We start from the raw sequence: 7,338 nt of genomic DNA, 5'->3' as shown, positions 1-7,338 counted from the left end.
ATTTTGACTCTTCTCATGACATAGATTTTTTCCTCTACCACTGTTTGCCTCTGTTTTCATTTGTGCAGTATCATTATTTTTACTGCATGGAATATTTTTACACTTTATGCTCCTATTTTTGTATGATAGAGTTGTGGAGAAATTGTAATGTGAGGGTGAAGAGTGAGTGAAACATATGGGATGAAAGTAACTGAGAGGGGAAAGTTGTGGGTTGTAGGAAAGTGAAGAAAATTAATGTATAAAATAAAAGCAGAGGAAAGGGGAGAATTTTATAGTAAACATTTCTCCATAAGCATCATTTTAATCTGAGTACAGGACAGACCACAGGGGAGGATAGCAGTGGGTATGGAAAGGGAGGAGAACAGCTGAATGCCGATGCTGTGTTGGAATATTTGATGACACACATGAAGTAAACCGTGTGTGAGGTATGAGTGTAGTATATAAAATCTGTATTACCCCCAGATTTTATCCCCAGTGACTGAGATTTAAAAGAAAAAAGTAAACGGACTTGTAGCATGAAGTAGTGATACAAAAGGAATATAAAATCCTAACACTTCAACTGAAATTATTGCAGATGTGATCATGCCACCAGGAACTTGGATTTTTTAACTCACGAAATATGAAGTGACAAAAATAAAAAAAATAGTGCCATACACAATAGTATAATGTTGACCAGATGCAACCAGTGTTGTTATATCTAATGTCTTTCTAACTATCAGGGTGATTTCTGGGTTCAGTACTTTGTTACAGAGCAGCATCTAGGTATGCGTAACACACCTGAAATTATAAGGCAGGACATGGAGGAGCGAAAGACTAATGGTATGGTAAAATATTGAGGCCAAAGAAAGGGGTATAACTGTTTGTATAGGGACAGTTTGATGACATTTAATTCGTCAGGGCAGTTGGTAGCACGTCGGCCATTGGGAAGTGTCCAGTATAGCATTGTTGAGTTAAATATACCCTTCAGAGCAGTGTCTCACTTCTGTTTTGAATTTCCATACGTATCACTGACCAAAACCATACTGCCTACCTTTCTGAACACAATCTTGCGCTCTAGTTGTGTTGTGACGTGCAAGAAGTGTTGTGTAGCACCTGCATCGGCTTAAACTGTAGTGTTGCTTCTTCACTCAAGTAGTCCAGCCATTTCCTGCCTTCTGGGTGTATTTCATGGCTGCCTGTGAGTGCAGGGCGTCGTTTTTAAAGATGAGGAAGATGCCGAGTGTTGTGCCGAAGATACATCAGTTCTTTTAAGGACTGAAGGATTAGGATAATGTTGAGTACCTGTATTTATCAGATAGGGGTTTTATTTGTTGAGATTCTTGCACATATCCTTCTTCAACCACAATATATATGATTACAAAAATACATATGTCTGATGTTTGCCTGAACGCATGATTACAAAAAATAAAAATCTGATATTGGTCTGAATGAATCCTGTAAGAGTTGTTGTCATACTCGGAGGGATGATTGAGAAAGAGTTGAATTCTCAAGTGGATGAAAGTGCCATTGGTCATGAAAAAATTTTATTATCATCGGAGTCAAGGGTTAGTCAGTATAAAATGTTGTTATCACTGGAGTTGAGGCTTAATGTCAGTATGTAGATAATTTTACCACAAGACTTTCAGTGATTTCAGTGATGGAAATTGATTGAGCTGTGTAGGAAAAGCAAAGGCAGAAGTACAGGATTCAGAAGTATAATACAACCAAATCAAAACAAGAGTCACTCTTCTTAAATAGTAGAATATGTTGTGGCTGAAAACTGGAGAGCATAGTAAACTGTAAACAAACTGATTTGACCTACGTAAAATGACATTCCTCAGTATTGTTACAGAAGCCTACAGATAGAGAAGATACAGTATGTGTGAGTAAGAGAGAGGGGGAGGGGGAGGAATTTGGTGTGATGTCTGGCTTGGATAGTTTTCAATAATGTTTCCTGGTGTTTAAAAAGAATTGCACTCTCATATTTTTCCTCCACGATTCACCCGGGTGGATCAGCCTCGTGTACAGTTGTATATACTCACTCGTTTAGGCTTGGCAGTAACCGCGCATGCTGTTTAATTTTTTGTATGAGCACTCGGTAGACGTTTTCTTGGTGTCGTTGCCTACCGGATGGGTTTTTTTAACGAGACATGTATCGTTTGGGATGAGTGGTGTGGGGTTTGGAGGTTCATGTTTTTTTACAAGCAACCAAGCTGTTTATTTGTGGTTTTAGAGAGACCTAGAAGCCTCCATCTCATATGTGGTAGCTGCTTCCTTGAGTGGAGTGTTTCTCTTGGCGTGAATGTTTTGTCCTCTTGTCCCTGGAAGACTGTGAATCAGGGTGATACTCAAGGTGCCGTGAATGAGTATCAGGTCTTTTAGTAGACTTGTGAAGCCTCTCAACCTCTTCAGTCTAATGATGTTTGTTTAATTTTATTGTGGGTATCTTAGGATATTATTAATCTTCAGAGGGACCCCCTAAGACAAACTGCAGCTGGAAATCTTATTATAAACTCCTACACTGTGGAAAAGATCATCTGAGATGAATAGAAATTTCTTGAGGTAGCCAGAATAAAGAAGAAAAAAGACAAAAGGAAGAAAAATTCATCATGGTGGTGAAGGGGTTAAGTGCTTGTTGAAATGAAGTAGGTGTGTGCAAGTGGGTGTGTGTGTACTGTATCAGATTGTTATATTTGACTATTCATGGAGTCTGAAGTTCTGTGTGTGTGTGTTTCCGATCTTGTTTTTAGTCGATGTTGAAGCCTCTGCTGTATTAGCTGAATATCAGAGATGGAGGTTGTGTGTGAATGTTGTGTCTCTTTGTCCAGGTGTTTATGTACAGTATTTGGAGTTCCACGGCCAGTTGGTCGTGTCGCACTTGCGTGTTACTGGGTTTTTTGCACTTTTTTGGCCCTGAGGTAGATGTGAACTGCCTCTCATAGATGCTGCTGCTATGGCATGTGTATAAATGGTAAATAATAGAGTCTGTACATAGTTATATTCTAGGTTATGTCTCAGCATGTGGTGTGGGGGAGTAGGGAAGGATGTTCTGGCTAGTGTGTCGGCCTGTCGGCCAAGGGTTTGGCTGGAGTTGTGGCAGGCGAGGGACAAGTTACATAAATACAGGGACTGTTGTGTTGGTAGGGGATGTGGGTACTTTATGTCAGTATTCAGATGTTCAGGAGTAGAGTTCATGGCTGTTTGTAATCATGCTGTGGTCATGATCTTCCTGTACCAGCTTTGGAGATATGGTGATGCAATGACCACATCTTACAAAGCCTGAGTGAAAAGTGTCGTCAATACAGTAGTCAGGATCTTGTCGCCATTTGTGACAGTGTGGGTAGGCGGTGGAATACAGGACAGGTAGAGTTTTTCTGTTTAGTCACTAACGTAGCATCACAGTTGCACAGAGTCACGCTAAGATGTTGCCTCCCTGCTTGTAGGTTGCACCGCAGTCAGCAGTTTTATCGCACCGTTATATAGTCGTTTGAGTGTCCTGGGAGGCGTACGTGAGCTTGTCGTTCTCAGTACTCTACTGGAGGACCAAATTGTGTGTTTACCTTTGGATGGATTAGTGTGTACGTGTATGTATGTGCTATTTGGATCATCGTGCACACATCGATGTTTTGCAACCAGTGTCATCAATGTGATCAAACTGTACTGAGCCCAGAGTTATCCTAGGACGTACATAGGGGCGCATGTTGGTGTTGCGAACATGTTTTGTGCTTGGTGTTTTGAAGGCTGTTTTATGGAGACAATCATTTCAAGACATCCAGTGCTTCTTGCCCGTTCTGACTTTCCATCGGTGTAGCCATTAACAAGGAGTAACACCCCATTATTTCAACCTAACTGAGCTGTTGTGTCAGTTAAGTAGTTGAGTGGCTAGATTATTGGAACAGTGCAGTATTGTAAGATGGTACAGTATCATTTTGGCCAGACCACTCATGTTAACTTTTCAGATTTACCTTTCTTAGTCTCAGTGAGTTTAATTTTTTCATTACTCATCTGTAAATGACTGCATGGTATATATGCACATTATAGGATATGAATTTAAAAATGTGTGAGATGGAGTGATGGAAAACCAGAATATTGTGGGGCTGATATAATGGGGTTTTACTATATTCTGTTTAGTGTCATCGAAGAGTTCTAAAAACGTTGTTGAGTTCAAGTTTAGCGCACTAGTGATGCCTAAGGAACGAATCTTATTGGAGTGTTTGCGTTCTTATACCAAGCCTCATCTTCCTAAAATGTATCCAGCAAATAAGAGTATCTTAGTGGTCGTATTTTTTTGGCCTTGGGTGGTTGCTCTCTGCAGCTAGATGTAGGTGAGGGAGTTGTTTAGTATTTACACAAAAAATACTGGACGTGTATTACAGTACAGTATTGCCAAGAATTTGGAGATGTATGGCTATGAGAATTGTAAAATTGCTTGCAATCTCAGGTGTGTGGTTCCATGTCATACTAAGGAAGATAGACTGAAAACTGGTCTTCAGTGTGGGAGATTATGTTTCAGATATATCCTAGGTGACATGACATTCAAGGATGATATAAAAAGATTTCTTCCTAGTCAGATAAGGATAGAATCAGTGGATAAAGGTATTTCAAACAGTATACTAAAATTTGATGGATCATACCAGTAGAATTATATCTTCAGTTAATATGTGAAACAGTACAAAACATTATTATACAAGGAAGTCACACAATATTAATTTCAGTGTATTGGGTAGTATCACCCACTCAACTGGTTTGTTTATCACAGGGAGCAACCGCCTGGTGTTAAATCAATACAACCAGTTTCATATTAGTCGTAGTATATAACCCTCTCACAACCAGAGCTTCCATTGAGCATTTCCTACAGTACTTCATAACTTGCTTCTCTCTGTGACTTTGATGTTGGGCCAGCAGTGTGTGTGGTGTGTCAGATGGAAGGATGAGCGATGGTGGAGAGATTGGCTTGAGGATCGACTTCATTATTGTTGAGACTTTAGGACAGTTATAAGAGGAGGATGTAGAGAAAGACAAGTATGGGCGAAATTTTATTCCTGACTAATTCCACTGATTCATGAAGCTGGTTGGAAATAAGTGCTCTTCCCCCAGCTTGTTTTTATCTACATCACTCTCCTTTGACTTCCATATTGTCCAAATGAAAGCACTGATTGATAGGACAGTGATAAAATGAACTGGTTTGATGTTTGATATATTTCAGTATCTTGGTGTCATGGTCAAATGAGTATGGTGACTGACAGAAGAAAATTAGAGGGTGGATAGTGACATTTTGTGGGCAGATGGATGATAGGTATGTGGTTTAGATAACAGTTTAGGTACAGTTATAAACCATAGTTTCTGGGCATCCTCCATTCACATCTCTGGCTGCAAGTGTGTCATAGCAAGAATTCACACCAAATAAAGAGCTGTTGATAATTCAAAGGTCTAAACTGAATGAGTAAGAGTAATTTGGAGCTCTAGACTGTATGAGTAATAGTGTCATTGTGAAGTGTTTCTTGCGCAGTGTAGCCAAGCCTCAAACTGTCACTTTACCACTGCACAACAGGCCTTTGTACAGTGTCATGCCCAGGCTGTGACCTCTCTCCAGCCATGTGTAGAATTAGAGGTGAAGGAAACTGTGGCTTATGAGTGTATGTTTGATTCTTTGGTATTACATTAATCCATTGAATCTCGGTGACGTCCTTTTCCATTTATTCTTGCTGTTAATGGGATTTACCTAGTGTTAGGTGGGTGTCTTGTAATGATGGTGTTTTTGAAGTCTAAATCTGATGGTGTTTATGAAGTCTAAATCTTACCTTTCTAGTTCAAAAAGGCCATCCTAAGTTGAATAAAACCATCAGGATGTGTCAAGAATTAAATGAAGAAGATGTCCCTAGAATCAGTGGGTTGTTGATGGAGCAACGGTGGCTGATTAGTTATTGTACTCTGTGGCATTTATGGTTTGTCAGCTAGAGAAGTGTGTGTTATATGAGGGAGAAGGACATTTGAAAGTAACCAATTTGGCTTGAGATTTGCATTCAGTATTTTCACAATCTGGCAAGGGGAAAATAGGCTGAAATTAACAGAAAGATGACTATGATTGAGAAGTGTGGTGTGACATGTTATAAATTATTGTCTGTCTGATTTGCAGGTGATGGACAGGTGAGTGTTGTAAAAGAGAATGAAAGTTTCTCGTTTGAGTGAGGGACGAAGGCTGCAGTCAGTGGTTTAGCTTTGTATCAGACTGCCTGTGACTTTATAATAGTATGTTGGTTTGAAGTCGACAGGAAAGCGATTATGCTTGGAATATCTGGCTCACAGTTCAATTATTCGTGATGTTTGCCGTTTTACGAATGAATGATTGGACGTCTAATCATCATAACTTTATCCACCTAACTGTGATGATGTAGTTTGTTTCTGTTTATTCTGGCTGCCAGCCAATTATTTAATTCAACTTGGGAAACACCTGATCATGAATGGGTTAAGGAAGGCTGTCTCTAACCCCATCAGTAAAAAAAAAGAAAAAAATAGTAATAATAATAATAATAATAATAATAATAATCTGAATAAAATTGTCTGGAGGTAGCAAGAATGAAATTAAAAGAAAATACATCATCATACTCAAGGGGTCAAAATATGGCCGTTGTAACCAAGGGAGAGACCAAAAACGAAAGACTGTACATATTAGCGACCTAGATTATCAAAATGGCTGACCTACGAAAGATAGATTAGATTTCGTACAACTAGGTTTTGTGAAAGTTATTAAAAAATCAAATAACACTATCTAGAGCTTAGGAAGTGTGTGTGTTAGTTTCTGAATGTGGTGGAACAAATTAATGAATAAACACTTTGTAAAATTTTGTGTGTTAGGAGCAAATTTTAAAGTACTTGTAACACTTTTTGTGATCATTTTCCTCGGAAGTGTCATAGATTTTTACCAAGAATGTGTAAATCATTTGTGGGATTATCTGTACCAATTTTACTTCAAAATGTTATAGCTTTTTACTGAAGAAACTGTTAGTACTTTGTGAAACTCCATGTACTGATTTGAATTTAAAAGTACCATAGCTTTTTATGAGGAATTGTACGTAGATCTTCTTATGAAAGAATTCACTGTAGATCCATTAGACGCAGAGTAAATTCTCCCCTTTAAAAATGTACCGTAGTTTGGTCAAAATTTTCAATCATTGTAACATACCACTCATTTTTGGACTTGAAATTCTTGTATGTGTCATCCAGTGAGTTGAAAAGATGTAAATTGTATATGTGAGAGATAAAATTATTTCTGTGTGGCTGAGGGGAAGGAAGACTGTTTTTGTGTGAAGGCATTGTGTAATATTTAAATTTGTGATGTATGAGGAAATCCAATACTGT

This window comes from Coenobita brevimanus, chromosome 57 (assembly GCF_032717465.1).
Source record: "Coenobita brevimanus isolate Jiangsu-jjx chromosome 57, ASM3271746v2, whole genome shotgun sequence".
NCBI classification, from domain to species: Eukaryota; Metazoa; Arthropoda; class Malacostraca; order Decapoda; family Coenobitidae; genus Coenobita; species Coenobita brevimanus.
The sequence above is the reverse complement of the archived record's forward strand: the minus strand, read 5'-3'. Positions refer to the sequence as shown.